At 32.0% G+C, this 20058-nt stretch overlaps 1 protein-coding gene across 29 annotated transcripts in view; it reads left to right on the top strand.

Annotated features, from left to right (window-relative positions):
• ADGRL2 (adhesion G protein-coupled receptor L2) overlaps positions 1-20058 on the top strand; it is a 621134-nt gene that overhangs the window by 436190 nt on the left and 164886 nt on the right. The window lies entirely within an intron of this gene.

Here is a 20058-nt window from a genome sequence, read left to right as displayed (position 1 = left end):
TTAATATTAGTAAAATGGGAAAGAAAGGCTTTTAATTAGTCTATAAAACAATAGAGATCTTGTGATAAAGGGACACTCATTTTTATGCCTAGGAAACTTAGTTTTTATTACACTTGCTAAATTAAAGGGAAAAAAATCAATGGAGAGTTTGAATATTAAAAACTCAGCATGAACTTTGTTAATGCAACTTCTACAGCAAGTGTGCATTTGAAAAAGGGTCCTAGGTGATACTCAGATAATTTGTGAATTCTATTTAAGTAGAGGTAATTCTTTTTGAATATTGATTGTTTTGTCTCCAAAATTTTGTATTTTATCAAACACCGTAAACTCAAGAATTCAGCTTAAAGTTGGCTTATTTTTGCTAATATTTATAGCATATTGGTTAATGTTTTTTTACATTTGCAGAGAGATATGTTCTTTGAATTTCTTTTAACAACTCAGTATCCGTAAGTGAAGAAACGAGAACAAGTACTTGGGTCATTTGGGTCATTTTATGGCAAGCAGATGGGTCAAGGGATAACTTTTTCATCAACTTCTGGGCAAGCGTTGCTTTTATTTATTTAGCTTAAGATTTCCTAAAGCCTGGTTTTAAGATGAAAATGAACCTCAGAGAAGGTTTTGGAACCCATATTTATTATAGTTTTATCTTTGATGGTTGGTTGATTTTGAACATGAATTTATATTCTTTCATTAGAGAAGGGCTTTTTTTATTTAATTAATGTTCGGACTCCTTGGTTTTATTCTAATAGTGAAGATTAACTGTGATGAACAATGTTGGAGGGGAAAGTATCATTAATTGCCTAACATTTTTAGGTTTTAGTTTAATAAGATTCTTTATTCAGATGGTTTTTTAGTGGCATTCAAATTGTATCATTCCCCTGAAATCATTTTATGATAGTTTATTTATTATTTATCTGGTCCCTTCAGTTGTCTAAGAAGTACTTTCGAGGTAAAAATGCCCACATTGATGTAATTGCTATTATTGCACTTAAGTTGCTGTTAACTAGTCTGCCTTGAATGCAGAGCGGTATAAAGAAAACATTATCCTTTAGAGCTATTAGTGATAATCTAAAAATTGTCTTGAAAACATTGCTCTTCATTTTATATGATGGCGACCCTGAATTCAGCAAATCTCTAAAGGTGTAAAATGCAGTGAAAAGATTTTTCAACATTTCAATGACAAAATTGGACTACTTAGAGAAAAATTAATGTGTTATAGGAGCACTTCAGCTGCCATTTTCAATCATTGTGGGTTACTATGTGTTGGCAACAGAAAATGAATTTAGAAATGCAGATAGCTCTGGGAGCAGGTAGTTGGGGAAATCAGAGTATTAAGTCATGGGGGGGGGGGAGAACAAACCAATTACTTCCGGTTTTGATTTGAGAATTGCCAATAAATATAATTTTTTCAGGCTTTTCACTCTGCTTTGTTAATGGACTAACATCAAAGCAGACAACAAAACTTCCAAATGTTATAAAAACTAATATTAAATATACGGATCTCACATGGAAGTAGTACTAAAAGTCTTAAGGCAAGGAGTTGGAGTTTTTTATTGCTGTAATTTTCACAATCAGCAGAAACGTTAACACCAAGCTTCTGGGCGTTTCCTTTCCTAAAGTAAGCAAGAGGAGAGCATTAAAACCAAGGTTTACTTAAGGTTAGATCTTTATTTGATCATTATTGAGGCTTTCTGTATTTTATTAAAAGATCTAAAATAATATTTTAATGTCTTAAGTAACATAGGAATATGTGAGCTAAGATTGAGAAGTTGGGAAGGTCAAGAGGTAACTGGAAATCTGTACACCATAGTAATAAAATGTTATTGCGGTATTTTCTATCAAAATATTTATTTGACCTAACTTTTGTGGATAAATACTCCAATCACACTTAGTTTATTGACAGATGTAGTATGAGATGAAGAGAGCATTACAATGTACTCTAAGGTGTGGGCTACGCACACTATACCTACCTGAGAGAAATCGTTTTCATTTTAATAAGAATCCATAACACTTGCCCAATTGCTGGTATTTAGGAACACAGATTAACTGTATTTAGATCAGGAATGAAATACAGTTTTGGAAATTTGAAGAATGTAGTGAATGAAGAATTCAGGATTGCTATTTTTACGAAAAGTCTCCTCAAAGACTGTACACTTTGCCTCTTCATGTTCACCGCATCTGATCTTGAGTCTTGAAGGAGAGGTACACGTTTGATATCTGTCTGCTTTTCTGCAGAACAGGTTCACGTAAAATTAAAGCGAAATTCTTTTCAAGCCAGCAAAATTTAAAAATGAAACGTGGGATTATGAAAAAAGGTTCATCAGATTATTTGCAGAAATACCTAGCTGAAGAATTTTGCAAACTGATGATTTTGATCAAGCGTTAAAAAAGCAACTTTAGCTTCTAGACCTCAAGAGGCCTCAAAATCCTGTTTATGTTTTGGTCATATCAGTTCCTAAGGTAATTTGTTTAAATATTAGTTCACATTACCTAAATAGATAACTGTTTTGTAACTATTTTCAAGAAAGTTAAAACATTTCTATTTTTAACATAGATTAAAATCATAGCTTAGTTAACTTCTCTCTTACATAACACTAATTAGTGTAGAGCCCCACCTAAATATTCATCTCTTCAAATAATTCTTGATTGAAGGTTGAAAGGTTGAAAAGTATTTAATCACCCCGATTACTGTAATTAGACTTGATGTTATCAGAAAAATTGAGACTGTTCTCTGAAATCTTTTTGCTAGTCAACATTGGTCAAGTAGTGATTTTTTTTTTTAATGTTGTAAGAAAACGCTTAAGAAATGGATTGTTTAACACAGAGATAGTTAATGGTTGGAGTTAGGGAATTAGAATCCTAAAATGATGACGTTTTTCTTGACCTAAGTGTGAATAACTTGTAAAGGAGACACTATATAACTGGGTCTGGAATCCCTAAATTTTTTTCAGGACTTCGATGTGGTATTTTGACTTTAGTGTATAGGTTTTGTTAAGTGTATGTTATAAACTTTGAAGATCTCTTAATGCTATGTTGATGTAAGTAGATGTTTTTTAAGTGGATCATTGTGTCATAAGAAAAAGTCTTAATCAACCAAAAATACTTTAAAATAATCTTTTTCGGTCATTTATCTAATAGACTAAATGTAGGCAATAATCTCCAGATACTTCCTAATATATTCTTAAGAAATGATTTTTAAACACTTATTTCTTAAGGAAAAAATCTCTCATATTTTGCCAATAAAAATTATCTTAAAAAAAAGTAGATGGAATAAAGGAACCTAGCCTGGTGCTTAACACCTGCAAATAAAGTGCAGCTTACAGCAAAATACTATTGATTGCTTTGAAGTACAGAGCAAGTTTAAATACAATTTGTTTAATTACAACAAAAATGCAGTTTTATGAAGTAATATAGTTTGTCTTCTTAGAGAATTTTATGCATTGTGTAGTGGTAAGTAAAATCCCATCACAGTTGTATAAATTTGTTCAATTACCAGAACGGCTAAAAGAAAAAAAAATCAATTTACATTGAAAAGCAACAGAAATTAGATTACCTTGGTTAGTAGGAACTTGCCAACAGTGTCTAAATTGCTTAATAATATCAAAAGCTACCATGTTTCACAGTGTAAGGATATTGGTGCCTGTTTTAATATGCATATGTCTTGTTTACTTGGTGACTTTTGTTATATGAACATTTTTTTTTTTTTTGCTTTCCCTTTTTGTTTTTATGGAAGGTATTACATGATGTACAAGAAACCGTTTCTACTTGCATCTTCTGTTTTGTTTTAGAGATTTTTTTTTTTTTGGTAGTAGTTGCTTTTCTGGATTTCTAGAATTTGTAATCAGCTGATCTTTCAGATGAGTGTAATGAAATATGAGATGTAATTTTAGGAATCGAAAGAAACTTAGTCCATCAGTATGAATAGCTAGGTTATTATCAGCAGCAAAACACATTTGAAAAATTTTTACCACTGACTCTAGAACTGTAAGGAATTTTAAGTCTTAAATTCTTGTAGCAATAAGGTGGCATGGGATTCATCCTAGCGGATAGCGGGGCACCTGTTTTATGACCACCTTGATTCATTCTGGCACCCAGATTTCCCGAAGTGCGAGAACAGGCACAACTGCTGCTCACAGCCACCCGGCTGTTTTTAGGTCATGAAGTCAACTTCCTGGAATTTCTGGGGAAACCAGTTGAAAAGGGAGGACAAATGTCACTTTAAATAGAGATGTTTAAATCAGATTTCTGCCTGAGGGTAAAATTTAGGTCTGTTTTAGCCCGGATGTAATGTCTCCCTCTACAGAGCACAGCATTAATCACTACCTGACAAGAAAACCTATGTTGAGCAAAACGGGCCCCTGTTGGTCTTGTCATTGATTTTTCCAATCTGTGAGGAGTACGTTATAAACATTAAGATTCACGCACAGGGATTACACCTTAATCTCTGAATTTCAGTATTGAAATTAGTTGCCTTAAAAGAAGCCTGTCTAAAGCAAACAAAACAAAACAACCCCCCCAAAACAAAAACCAAAACCAAAACACAGAAAAACTTTGGGAGACTTTTTATAAGGATAGATTCAATATTTTAGTAAAAATATAAATATTACAAAGCAGGCAGGTTAAGCAGAAGTTAACATTCGGAAATAATGACCAAATCTTAATTCTGCTTAAGATGCATTAAGTAACTTCAAAAATGTTGTTGTTGCTGTTGTTGTTTTTTAATCTGATAGTAGAAAAAAGACACAGATAAAAATGAATTGTTAGTTCTTGGCCAGAGAGATGGAAGAAGTTGAAAAGGTGGGTAACTTTAGACCTCTATCAGTTCAAAGGCATATTATTTTGCTCGAACAAAACCAGATACAACCCTGTATCTTTTTCTAGATGAATAATAATATCTTTAGCCATTGTAATAATGAAAAATGCACCATGAAGTTCTTCATAAAAGAAAAAGGGTTAGTTTTGCTCTTTCAGTTATTAGGTAATATACTTTAATTCCTTTCTTGATCAAATATATACACACATGTACATACATAAGCATAGAATTTATATTCTTTTCCTTTGTATATATATCAATAGCCAATAGCTGTCAATAAATGTTGATATATATACAAAGGAAAAAGAATATAAATTCTATGCTTATGTATGTACATGTGTGTATATATTTGATCAAGAAAGGAATTAAAGTATATTACCTAATAACTGAAAGAGCAAAACTAACCCTTTTTCTATGTACGATTAAAATATCTGTTTTTAAACTGATTTTGAAAATGATATGACCTAGTTAATCTCAATTTTGTTCTCAAAGGTATTTACTGCCTTTGGATCATGAAATGCTTGTGCTACCCCCACTTTGTCTCATTTTGTAGGTATTTTTACATCAGCTCATGCCTCAAACAGATTATTGCCCTGGATTTCGATGACAGAATAATCTAACCCCAATTACTGTCAAAAATGGTCCTAGGCTGCAGGGGTGGGCTTGGGGGGGTGGGCTAGGTGACCTTGCTTGTGACTAATGCTTTCTCTTGTAAAGGATAGTAAATAGCGTCTATAAAGAGAGCAAAAGAGATTTCTGTTTTGTTTATAAAGAAAGTTCTAATTTTAAACATTTATTCTTAAAATGGAATACTGTTACGGCCGTTCTCCGTATAATGAGTGAATCATTATAAGATTTTAGATAAGGTCTTTAGTTGATACATTTCTGTTTTATGTAGATTATATTTAGTTAATCAATTCTCAACTGCAATTAAGGTTAAAAATCTGTCAAAAATGATTTTCCCTGTGTCTTTACTTTGAAGCAGCGTGTTTGTATTTCGAATTACTATTTTCCTTATTCCATTGGTACTTTCCACACAGAAATTTTATTCCTCTGCCTTGAAAGCCTACCATTTTTTACTGTTTATTACTATGTTTATTGATTAGAACTTACAGAACACATTTTTTACACAATATTTTCTCCACTCATCTTTGTGCTCTTTATCTTGAGATGCTTATGATGTGTTTTAATTCTTAAAATTCCTGGCTTGGCTGTGGGTAATGTCCAAGACAGTTTGGGAAACATTAATTTCGGTGATGTAAGCTTATGCATTTGTATCCCAGTGATTGTGCATAGTTTTGAAGAATTTGAAAAAGGCTTAATAAATTAAATAAAGAATTGGTTCACTCTATGCATCTTGTTTTCCATTTTAAAAAAGGTGGGCGTAATTCTAAAACACTTCATTTTGCTTTATAGGCATCAACAAATAAAAATTATACTAGAATTATGATGTCCTAGACCTTTCACTCTCACTAAGGACATTTAACTGTTTTTGTCCTTTCAAAATTCCGTGAATGTCATGAGAAGGATAATATTTGGATATTAGGTGCTTCCTCTGGATGGCTCTATAGATGAGTAATAGTGATTTCTCCCCCCACCTTCCTTTTTTCTGCTGCAAATGTTGTGGTACCCATAGCCCTGCTGGAAGTCACTTTTCATATTGTCTTTGGTTTTAAACTAGGTCTGAATATTTAAAAATATAAGTGAAAAAATTAGATTTTTCTTCTAAGTAAAACACTCACTACAAATGCTGCTTGTTATAAGTTGCCTTTCCCTTTAACCTTTTAACCTTGTTTTCTTTAAGTAGAAAAGAAATTTAACTGATACTTCTGTATGTTTAGCATGAAAGTGAGCACATCTTTTATAATTTACATTTATTTGATAAGGATCTTAGTTAAAAAAACACTTCATCAGCTTGTCTGTTCATTTATAGAGAAGTCAGACTGAATGCCTCAAATTTCTAGTCACTGCTTGTATGTTATAAAGGTGGCGTGTACATGTTTGAAGAGAGAAATCAGGGAGACATGAAATTGTCCAACAGTAATTTTTTGGTAATACACTGCCCCCAAGACTTTGAAACCACTCTTAACTTTCTTTGCCTTTTTACCCCGTTCCCTTTGCAGAGGTGCACCTTATCTCTGTGTACCCGAAGAAAGGAATATAGTAAGGAGGAGAGTGTGTAAGGGGAAACCTAAAACAGATTCTGAAAAAAATATATAATGGAAGGGATATTTATGGAAGGGATATATAGTGGATTTGCATTTTGCGAATCAAATCAGTTTTTCTTTTTCTTTTTATACTGAATTAATGAAAATAAATTTATTTTTTCAGAAGTAAATACTTCCTGACTTAAGTTTTAGAATCATTCTAAATAAGAAGAGAATGTAGAAGTTAACTGCGTTTATTTGAGATTCATCTTTTATCTTTCAATGGAAGTCAATCCTAAAATACCACCTTTGGTTGTTTTCTTTGGGATCAGAAGATGCATCAGATAAACGTGTTGAACAGCTTTGTTTTGGGTGGTCTATCATTTCAGGCTTGTGCTGCGTAAGCAAGGTAATGTTTTCTTTTCCTTGAAATACACTTTGTAAGAGTGACTCCTGGGTGACTTTGAAAAGTTTGTATATCCTGCCTTCTCAAGCTGCATTCTTAGCCAAGCTGAGGGACAAGAATAATCATGTTGAACCACAAATTTTCAGAAGCAGTTATTTTAATCAGATAATTGCTAAGGAGGAGACTCTCGATAATAAGATTTTTGTACAATGGTGACCTGCATCTGTACCAGGCAACTGCTGCGTGTTTCAGATATTTTTGCTAACCCTTGTTATTACCTGCAGAGGGAGCTTGTATATGAGATAAAATAATCAAGGCAGTATTAGTTGGTACTGTTTTTTTGAAAATTATATTTTTGACATACTTAAAATTTTTGAGAAAAATTGTTCTAAGGAAAGTAAAGTATTTGGGATTAGCCAAGTAGTGAAATTTATAGTGAAATTTAATATACTAAATGCCCAAGTATTTATCATCTCCTGTATTCACAGATCACAAATGTGCTTTTTACCTTTCCTTATTTAGTAGAAACTTGAAAGGTAACAAAGATAATGAATCAGATTCATTTTTTGAGGTGATAACTATTTTTATGATTGGCCAAAGCTCCGGATGTCCGTAGAACTGGGTCTTATTTAAATATCTAATAATTGTTGAAAGAAGACATCTGGATTTTTTAGAAAATTTTGCAGATTAATGTAAAATGTTATAAAGTGGTCACTGAATAGTAAGTAGTAAATTCTATTCCTCTACATTTAATTAGGACATCAAATTAGATGAGTTGTATATGCTGTTTTCTGAAACAAAAATGATCACTTTGGATTAATGACTTTTACTTGCAATAATGGACCGATTAGTGCAGTGACACTTAAACAGGGACACTACCAGTAAGGACCTAATATCAAATGGTTTAGAAAATTGCTGACTAACTTGGAAAAAAATGAATGCAGGCAAGATAGATAGTACTTAATTTAAAAAACTGAATTATATTTATGAACATTGTGTCAGCTAAATTTCTAAGAAATTATAAGCCAGATACTCAAATACTTGAGAGTTCTGTGATCAGGTGTTTTGGTAATCAGGATGAATCAAATGCCTTTAGTGGCATTTGGTTCTTTTCAGTGAACAAAATTTTTCATATCATATGCGTAATTGTGCCAGGAATTTTAAGGATGGGATAGAATATTAAGTTATACTAAAAATGAGCTTATTTATTTTTATTTTTACATTTTAGTAAAAATGTTACTTCAGAATTTGCTTGTTGGAAAAAAAGAAGGGTTATCCTTTTACGCATCCTTGAAAAGAGATGTAATAGTTCATTTTCCCCCGTAGTTTACCAAGGAATGATATGACAAGTAAAAATATTTATTTTGTATTTTAAGAGGCTTTGTTTCTTAATGAAATTCATTGTTAGGGACTGTTTTATTAGCTAAGCTTTACTAATGTGAAAAGTCAGATTGTTACTGTTACACAGAATGACCCTCTAAGCAAGGAAACTGTTGTCTAATAAAGAGATTTATGGTACTGGCATGGGCTTTTATATAAGTATTAACCTCTCAGCGTGGTTATGTATTATCTTAACAAGTCTATGCTACGTTTATCCAGAGCATTTTCATACCAGGGTAAGGATATTAGCAACAGCAATTACACTTCAATAAGATTATGATGGTACGTTTTTACAAAAGTATACAAATGCTCTTATTCCATAGAGTTATTGATAGGAATCCTGTACTGCCAACTTCATTGTCTTAAATAAACAAAGATATCTTATCATTGTTGGTGCTAAATATGATAGGCACCGGAAAATGGAGTCGGATACTACAGTTCATTACCCTTTTCCCTCAAATATCACACCTCCCTTCACAGAGAGGTAAGGGTTACTAGAGAATTCATTCCAGGAAAAGTGTTAACGTGAGGAACAGTAACTGTCACAGAGTGCATAACTTCTGTGAGGTTATTGGAAAGGCACAGCTAGGGTAAGTTCTACTTGTTTTGTCTTAAATTTGGAGGTAGACTACTGAGTGGCTTTTAAAGTCGTGCAATTTGAATCCATTGCAAAGCAAATGTGTTACTGAAAAGTTAATTTATGATTGTAAAAGCATTATTGGTATTAGATTGGTGATGCTAATGACAGGGAAGTTAATTGGCAATGAATGCTTACCGGTTTAAAATAGCCCTGACGTTCTTTGTAAGTTATCAGAGAAATCAAATATTTGATAGAAATACTTGATAGAAATCAAATATTCTTGATTGAATGATAAAAATATTAATTATGATATTATATCCTCTGCTCATTTGTATAGATGTTGAGTAAATGTGTATGTATTGTTTCTGTATCTATTTGAGTAGATTGGCTTTTAAAAAAATAAGCTATTTTGAGTAGAATATAATATGAGGAATAATTCTCCAGATAAAGATAGTATGCGTTATGAATATAGCTTTGAAATAATCTTTTTTAATATACATTTTATAAAAATGGAAGTTCCTATTAAAAAATTTGCTATGTTTTATTCTCTTTGAACCAAGAGACATATTTTAACATGCTAACATTTTAAATGGAAGTTAGCAAAACATGTAAAAAACCCTAAAGAATATTTATTCAAAATTTATGTGTACCTATATGAAGACTCTGGAATTCAGAACTATGAATCTGCATGTTTTAATAGCTGTGCTGGAAAAAACCAAAAAATTTATATTGCCTTATTACCAGAATTTAAAAACAAATGCCTTCATTTCAATTCTAAAAATGGATAAACAATATTAGTTTCTTTGCTTTTATATTTCTCAAAGGCATAGATTTCATCAAATTGAAATCTAACAAAGGTTTAGAAGACTACATTTTATTATGTACACTTTATATAATGTGATTCTCTGGCATTCATAGGATATTGCCAATTCAAAGCTGCACTGAAGATTGAAAATGTTAAAATCGTAGAATATCAAATTTCTATTAATTTTAAAAAAGAATAAATTATAAGATTGCACATTTTTTTCTCCAGTAATTTAAACATGATTGTATTACCTTTATATAAAAATAAACACATATCTTAAGGAAATAAAAACATTGATGCTTTTTGTTCATGGATAATTTTGTCATTTATATGTTTTTCATATTTTAAAATAAATTTAAACAGTCTTTTTGAGATTTACAATTAAGGAAAAGAAAGGCCATTTACTCATTGAATATTTATGTTTTTAAAAAATTAGTTTATATTCAGTGCTCTTTAAATCGGAATATTGATTTGAAAGGCATTTTTGTTTTGACCAAATACAATTCAAAGCAGAAAAGTAGTTGTTAGTACTCATATCAGAGGCCTGAAATAAAAATTTAGGTTCAAGGAAATAGCTTAGCCCAGTATTTTATTACTTGTCAGAGCATCGTAAGAGATGCTTTGTTATCTCTTAGTAGTAATTACTGGCCCATAGTAGCTGTTGGCAAATACAAAAAATAAGTACCTGGACCTTTGAAATTATTTGAATTACATTTCAAGAAAATCTTTGTTTTAGCTCTTGCTACATGGGATTCAGATAACAGCTGCACTACATTAAGGTATTTAAGAATATGTTCTAAAAGCACTTTTCTGTCTTTGTACTCTTCATACATGATTAGTGCTTATAAAATATCTCATTGAATTATGGTGACATGGAATTATAATGAACTTGATGGTCAAACGTAACTTTTATGCTTTGCCTATTTTAATAATGTAGTCACTCTCGTACCTCCCATTTGTTTTTTGTTTGTTTTTTATTTTTTTTAACTAATTTTCTTCTGTTACTGATATGTTAAGAAGTGCTTAAGTTCTGACATTTCAGCCTGAAACCTATAATTGGTTTCAGTACATGAGAAAAGATATTTTTTAAAACATTTATTATTCAGCTAATAATGTTACATGATTAAAAAATCGAGAAGCAAATCTTAAGAAAATTAGAATTCACATTTTCTAGAGTTGCATTAAAAAATATTTAGAATTGATTTTTAATAGTTTAAAATATTCCTAAAATATGAGAATAAGAACTCCTTAGAACAATATTAAATTGAATAGCCTTTTTACTTGTGTATTTGAAGAATATTGAGACTCTTGTAGATTACATACACTAGTAGCCTCATTCTTTATATTGCCTGTTAAATCTGTAAAAATCAAGAACATTACCAAGAAGGTTGCAATTTAATCACCACAGTGTTAACTTTTAATTGAAAATAAACGAAAATATAGGCTTAATTTGTTAGCTTACTTTATTAAAATTGATTTTGCCTGTTCATGAAGAATAAATCATCAACTCCTATGTATCTATAAAATTATTACTGCGTTTTTTTGTACTTAAGAACATGTTTTTAGTATTTCATTTATCGCTTTATAATATTTTTGATATTTCCTCTGATAGAATGTTTTCTTCCTTAATAATTTGATATTATTCATTTCTGAATTGATGGCTATGGGCCCTCTTTCTCTTTTTAAAAAAAAAATATCAAATCACACATTTTAAAAAATTGACTTCCCAAGTAAGATGCTGTTTGACCTCCGAAAAAGAGCAAGGTATCAATTTAGTGATTAGTATCAATGTATAAGTCTTTGATTTAATGTGGAATCGTATGGTGGTGGTCTTCAGATTGTTTCCATGTGACTTACTATATATTAAGCCCTCCATAATTAAAAAAAGGCTAATTGCCATACCTTCATGTTTGGCATTGCTTAACTCTAGTAAAATATTCTTTTAATGTTTGGTCTGATAATCCGTCATTCATTATGATATGATATATGAGTGATTTTTTATAGTTGCCTACTTTTGTTCAACCTACAAAAGATTTAAAACTTTATTCCATGTACTTTTTTTTTCTCAAAGAAAATGTAGGAGATTTTCATTGAAGCATCCTAAATGACAGTTTGAGAAATTTATATTTACTGCCATTCTGTTATTAAATTTGTGTTAATAAAATGGTTTTAAAAGAAAAAGTTTGTATAGAAAAAAGGACTTGCGTGGGCAACTACATAGCACAATTGATGGTTTTGATTGGCCTGCCATTCTATTTTGTTTCATTTATATTTGTTTCAACCAAAATCTGGTAAGGCAAATATACGTGTATGTTCTTGGCCAAGGATTCAGTGTTACCTTGATCTCATTTTTTTGGCTGAAGATTTGGCGCTGTCTGTTATCTTAAGTTAAGAATGACTGCATTATGTGTAAGACCTAAGTGTTTATTAATTTTCTCTCCTTGTTATTGACTTTTAGCACCTAAGAGTTAAATAAACTTTGATGGTAATTTTGCCATTTGAATTTGTTGACATTATATTTATTGCATAAAAGAGATTTAAAAAGAGTGAAAGGTATATGCTGCCCTCTATAAGGGTAGGTGTTTAGGTAAGGAACTGTAACACATATCAATAATTCAAGTAGTTGGAAAGTCAAACTAAATATATTAGGAAGGATTCCAGGAAACAATATATAATTTTGGCTAAATAGTTAAAATTTTCATTAACACTGCTTATAAAGGTTCACTTTTGGACAGAATCACAACTATACCATTCTGACTTTCTAAAGTTCCGCTTATCTATTTGAAAATTAATTTCTTACTTATTAAATTGACTTTCCAATGCGAGTATTCTAATTAAAGCTTCAATATTACATCATTTTAACATACAATCAAAAATTGATGAAATTGAAGTATTTAACATCCAGGTTACATTTTTTTGAAATCACCTGTCATGGTGGTATAGAAACAGCTTTAACGGCAGGACTTAAGTCCATTTTTTTTTAACTATTGCAAGATTTGTGTGAATAGACTGAAAAATATTTTAATGAACAATTCAGTGCAAATTAAAAGCTCCCTATCTTTAGTAGTGAGCTTCATTTATATGGACTTGGAGTTTTATTGATTTTGTGCTACAGATAAAATAATTGAACAGCGTAGTTTTTGGTTTAATATATGTAAATATTACAAATTTTAAAAAATTGAAGTTGTCTTTAATTCTAAATATAGTGGTAAGAATTTTATCTTTCAGAATATAGTGAATTTGGTGTATTTGGTTGTTTAGTGGAAAGGCAGGTGTTTCCATCTTTGGCACTGTATTCAAGAGTGTATTAGTCTAATTAAACCTCCTTAAGCCGATGTTTCATTTATAGGGACATTTAAAAGGTACAGCTAAGGTCATAAAGGTAAATTTGATGAAGTAAATCTCAATTTTTGGCAGCCTGTCACCCTTCTGTGTTGTCCAATTTAGTTTTTCTCAAGCCAGAGGGTATCACCAAGCCAGAGCATTTCAGTTATTTCCACTGTCCTACTTCTCACTCCCAATTTTGATAAATAAAATTGTATTAAGATACTCAGTACTAAGAATGTCTTACTATATAAAACAATTCTTTTGACAGTCCAATTAAAGTAAAAGTCAAACCCAAATTATCTTTTGAAGCATCTGATATTTCATATGTGGGTACATTCTCTTAAATACATTATGTTTCTGATGCTCAGAGCAATCATTCTTGACAATGTTGCATGTGCATAAGTGACAGGTGAAGGCTTGGATTTACTTTAATAACTCACGGTATTTATAATGCTTTGGCTTTTACTTTCAAGACGTTATTTTTGGTTTCCTACAATGCCACGGAGGTTATTATGGCAGCACACGTGGTTTTAAAAATGTGAGAATTTCTAGTACCGAGTTTGCCAAAATTGCCAGGCCAGAAGTATGCATTTGCTTGAATTGGTCTTAAGGTCTGTGTTTTATAATATTGATTATGTTTTATCCTTTATAAGAACAGTTTCATCTGTAAGTTCACTTCATCTAGTTATCCATTGACTTCTGGGCTTTAATTTTATTCACTTTGGATCAACAGCCATTTATTAAGGCCCTGCCTGGGAAAATGTGCTGTGTAAGGACTGCTCTCTAAGAGGTACTTATAATCTCATGAGAGAAAAAGACATTTTCACAAATAATTATAATATAAGGCGCACTATAGTGACGTGCCAAAGTGAAGCATAGAGGAAAGGCTGTGGAAAATAGGGTGGGTGGAGTGAATTCAAAATGAGTCATATGGAAAAAAGAGACTTCATTTAGGTAGACCTAAAGGCAGAGAATGATTTCGGCAGATGCAGGCTTTTGGAGAGGAGGACAGGTCAGAGGTAAAAGCTCTAGAAAATAAAGGAAGAAATACGGTGCCTTAAGGAGAATGTGTATGGAAGGTATGAATTGCATAGCAGATGGAAGGAGATGAAAATGAGATGTTAGTTTGGGACATGGTTGTAAAGAACCTACTCTGCTAAAATTAGACTTTGCATTTGGGCCAAAAAAAGGTGTTAATATTTTCGATTAAGTAAGTGTTACATGTAACTGCTAACTCTCAAGGTGACATAAACAATAACTTAGAGCAGGGGAAATAATGGAGGAAATAGAACCTACTTAGATGGTGTGGATGATAGTCTAGGTGCAAGACAATGGGCATAGACAGATGGGAAAACTTTTGTAATATGGTAGAATTTGGCAACCGATTAAATGCGGGGTAGAGGAAGAATTGGAATCAAACGTAGATTCTGGACTTTACTCATTCTTGCCATTTACTTGCTTGCGAGCAAGGGAGAAGGAATGAGCCCATTTTTCTGCCCATACGTTGAGATGTGTGCACTATGCCTAAATAATACCAGCGGTCCAAAAAAATTTCTAATGGATATTTGTGAAAAAATAATAATTTTACAGACTTTACAGACGTTTCTAAAAATATTGAGTATATACTTATATATGTTTTAAATAATACTCGTGTTTCTTCAAATACTGATTAAAGTGAAGAATTTTATTATGTGGATTTGAGGCTATAAGGTTTAGGTTTCCAGTTGGTTTGTATTTCAAGTGAAGTTTCTTACAAGGTAAGACTATAAAAGTCAGCTATTATAATCAGGTTAGAGAGAAATCTTTTATTTTATGAAAGAATACTTTTCTCATGATTAGACCTGTTGAGATATATTCTCTTTGTTGAGAGTCATTTTAGGAACATTCTTAACAACTCTTTACAAACTAATTTGACATTCTTAGGTTTCCTTAGATACAAGCTTTGTCTCTTTTTGGAAAGCTTAGGAGTTTCTGTACCCTCAAAGGTTTTTTGTTTTGTTTTTGTAATTCATTACAATTTTTGTTTTTATTGTGGCTTTCTCTTTTGTTATCATGAACTTATGTATTTATTCTGTTAGTACCTAGGAAATTTCCTAGCTACATCTTATTTATTATTAAGAATAATGAAATCATTTCCACAGTAGCTTTTCAATTCTTTAAACCCAGCAATAACTTCTAGGTTTTATAGGTGGTTAATTATGGGTGACAAGGCTGAACAACAACCAGACGCACCTATCAGCATATATCATCAGTTATTAACCCAGAGTAGGCTTTCAATATATTTTCGAATAAGCAGTTATCATTTATTATAATGAAGATCACAATAAATTGGGCTAGAACCTAACCAGTTTCAGATTCCTTTCATGGACATAAGAAAGATAATGGTAATAATAAGAGTTAATACTGATTTTTCAGTGGTATCAAAGTGTTCTTACTTCCATATAATAGAGAAAAATTGTGTGATGCTGTTATCATAGAATTTAATAGAGCTTCATACATGGAAAGCTCTCAGTAAATGCTTATTATTAATATTATCTTTATTGATACGGATTAAATTTCGTTCACATTGGTTCATATGTTTAAGTGGCTCGTGTTATTTGGCATCATTTTTACTCTTTAGATCTGTTTTATTTTTTGTTACTTTTGTTCGGAGTTTCTCTCTTCCTACTTTTTTAAAGTTCTGCTCAGGGTTTTCTATTTGTGTTGCTATCTTCTTTAGAACATAAATCAGTGATTGATCTGATTTGTCTTTATCAATATTGGTGTTCTGACAATGAAAACAAGAAATGTTGATGCCTCCCCACCCACCTGAAAGTATCTTTACACTTTTACTGTGTGATTAAGTAAAAAGATCAATATTTTCTTCATTTTACTTTTGTAATCTGATGTTTGATTGAATTACCATATGGAAAACATGCAAGTAGAATTCTTTTTTGTAGTTCTTCTCCCTGACCTACAATCACAGCTCAAAATCCCTGCCCCCAAGTCATCGCAAAGATTAGGATCCTCCCATATATTGACAGTTTTAAAAGGAAGTCGGTAGAGGAGACTTGTCAGAACTGTGTCCTGGTATGAAGGCTGGCTTCTTTTTTCCACTGGTTGACCAGTTATGCTGAAGATAGATTTGCAGAAGGTAATCAACAGGAAATAAAGGGAAGTTAATTAAATGTGGGTGTTGATACTATCGTGTGAATTTTTGTTGTTAGGTGGTAAAGGAAATCATAAAAAATAATAGAAATGTTTAAAAAGACATTTTAATGGTCATAAGATAAAATATTTAAAGAAAAATTGTTACTGTGACAAGATATTTTAACAAATCCATGTTGTAACCATCTAGTCACTTAGCAAACTGTGAAAAAATAGTATGTAGTATCTCGTATAAGCTTTGTTAAAGGTATCCTAAATTTTAGCATTAGAAACATTTTCTGGTACGTAAGGAGCCATTCTTCCACAGTTCTTTCCTCAGTGGAATCACAGGTGGATTACTTTTATCTTTTAATTATGAAATGGTAGTCTTCTTTGGGGGGGTGATGGTTGTTTACCTTCCAAAATGTCTTCTAGTGACTAACAGTAGAATCCGATTAAAATCTCATTGTGTTCTTGCATTTACAGCAGAAGACTACTGTAAATTGCATTATATGAAACTGAATAAAAACTATGGCTTGATTTAGAGTATTAATAAGATCTACATTTGCACATTGTAGCTGTAGGGTTTCAAGATTTTAATTTAGTAAATGCCAGAACAATTTCTTGTGTTTAGTTTGACGAGTGTTATGTGAGAAGTGCATCTTCCCAAATTGGGACGGACATATATATATGTATTATGCAATTTACAGAGTCTAATTATTAAAACCTGTTAAATTTAATATTTAATATTCAGATATCTCTCTGCAAACAGGCTGCTTAGATTTATTATCAATGTTTGATCCATATATTAAAGTCGATTAAATTGCAAATGCTGGTCTGAGTGAGGGTGGAAAGTTAGAATTTGGAAGTTGCCATGGTTTTTCAGCAACTACAGTAAAACATAAATATCAGAGAGAAAATAATCTACAATGCCACATGCTTTATAGGTGATAGCAGATACCGTAATTGCAAGGAGAGACTGAAGTGTAATTCCCAGTATGAAATTTACAGTCTTTTCATCTAGAGGTGAGATATAAGCACCCAAATTGGTGTTGAATTGGAGTACTAATGTCAGTCCCATAATTTTGGAGGAGAAAAGAGGTGTGGATTTTAATCTTTCCATTCATTGCTCAGAATAGTGGTAAAGTGTGTTGCCCTCTATTTTAAAACTTTCACTTTTAAGAGAACTTCTACGGATGGAAATAGTATTTTCTCCAAATCCAAAATATTGCTGGGCAAATGTGTAGCTGTGGAAGCCTACCTTGTCAAAAAGTTTTACAGAAAAAAAAGTTTTCTTGTATTTTTAGTGTACTTTGAAAATAAATGTCCATTTTTTAAAAATTTACCCAGTCTTGTTTTTATTTAAAAGCAAATTTATCAGGCATACTTAACATAGTTTTCATATGACTTCATGTTTTGTGATATTTGAAAAGCTTAAAATATTTAAAATTAAAAATTGTTTTCATAGATTCCATTAGATTTTTAAGTATTTTATTTTATTATTCATTAATTTTTTGACAGTAGGCTTCACACCCAGCATGAAGACCAGCGCGGGGCTTGAACTCAACGACTGTGAGATCAAGACCTGAGATCAAGCGTCCAGTTGGACGCTTAACTGACTGAGCCAGATTTTTAAGTATTTTAAAGAAAAACTTCATCAAGGGATTATTTCAATGGAGTTTGGTTAGAGCTGAGTGCCAGGTTTAGTTTCCCACTAACTGTGACCTTCCTGCTTCACTTTTATCATGAGGAGGTTCAGTTTATTTGGCTTCTATATGTGATCAAAATAAGAAGGTATTTTATGCCAAACAATGGTAAGTTAAACTTTCTGAAAAACATTCATTTTTATTTTGTCTTTTCAATAGGCATTCTCAATATTTAATTAAACATTTAATTAAACAAAAAGTTGTGTGTAGAAAAAAAATCCTTGAAAATCCCTACTCTGGGAGATCTTAACGTTTGTTTCTACTTAAAAAGAAAAAAAGTTCCTTTCACACTTAAGTTTCTGAATCCCATTCACTTTTCTTTATCCTTTCCGCCATTCATGTTCTTTACTTCACATCAGTGGTTCAATGTATTCATTCATAGCTTTCTCCTTTCTTCCCTGTGTTCCTTTCTTTCTGTCAAAAACGTTATGTGCTATTTGCCAAACATTATGTAAGGCTGCCTAGCACTGAGATTATAGATGTGAAAGCCATGGGTTCTGTTTTCAGTTAGCTCACAATAATTTGAAATGATACTTGAGATACTCTGTGATATAGCACATTGTACTGTGGTCACAAATGACAATGCTCTTTTGGTGTGTGTGGTGAGGATTGGTGGGGAAGGAGGGAGTTCGTATGTCCAGTGATAGGCCTAAACGGAGTATTGGAAGAAGAATAGTAGTTGGCCAAGAAACAGGTTGCAGAGGGGATTCCAGGCAGAAGGAACATCATAAGTATGCCAGGAAAGAGACATGAGGGTAAGTAAGCTTCTTGTGGTCCAAAAATTGAATCTTACTAATTTTTAGAGGAAGAACAGGAAATAAATGAAGGATGGTCATTCTCAAGCTTAGATGTTTGCTATAAAAGAAAACCATTAAAAGTGATCATTTCTGGGAGCGCCTGGGTGGCTCAGTTAGTTTAGTGTCAGACTTTGGCTCATGATCTCATGGTTCCTGAGATCAAGTCCCATGTTGAGCCCAACTTGGGATTTTCTCTCTCCTCTCTGTCTTTGCCCCTCCTCCCAGTTGCACTCTCCTGTCTCTCTCTCTCTCAAAATAAATAAATAAGTAAACATTTAAAGAAGTCATAATTTCCAGAAACCTGTTTAGTTTATTGTATATTCACTATATTAATCACTAGGCTATTATGCTACATATCAGACTCAATTAAAGTGATAGGCAAAAGCTATGGTTTGCAAAGAGCACTTAGTCTTCTTAATCACATTAAAGTAATTTGCAGTTATTTGTGCCTGTGTCTCATTTCCTTATCTTGTGCATTTTTGTATTGCTGGCAGTAGGTGCCTAGCACAAAGTACGAATATTGGGAGTTTATTGGTTTGCTTTGAGGAGACTTATATTGAAGAAAGATACATATTGAAAATTTGGACAAAAGAGATTTTAAAAACAGTTTAAAAGCTTAATTGAAGAGGAGTCCTAAGATGATCCAAGATCATCAACTGTACAAATGATGCAGATGACGGCCAGAGGAATTTGTGGAAGGAAAGGATTTTCCACTTTGAGGTGGTCAGGTTGGCTTTCTGGTTTAGGTGGCTTTTAAACTTATCAAATCTGTATAAAACTCCTTAGGTGGAAAGGAGGGAAATGCTCTGTATATGGGTACCTTGGTAAAAGTCAGTTTGAAAAGCATATCCAGAATTACTGAGCAAGTAAATTGGAGAGAAGCAGAGCGTTTTGATTAAGTATTTTTGAAATTAGATCTATTTGGATTCTACTCCTAGTTGTGCTTTTTGCCACTTTTAGTTTTGTTAAAC

The sequence above is a fragment of the Panthera pardus genome, unplaced genomic scaffold (assembly GCF_024362965.1).
Source record: "Panthera pardus isolate Hobbes unplaced genomic scaffold, ASM2436296v1 HiC_scaffold_11, whole genome shotgun sequence".
Taxonomy (NCBI): domain Eukaryota; kingdom Metazoa; phylum Chordata; class Mammalia; order Carnivora; family Felidae; genus Panthera; species Panthera pardus.
The sequence above is the reverse complement of the archived record's forward strand: the minus strand, read 5'-3'. Positions and strand labels throughout refer to the sequence as shown.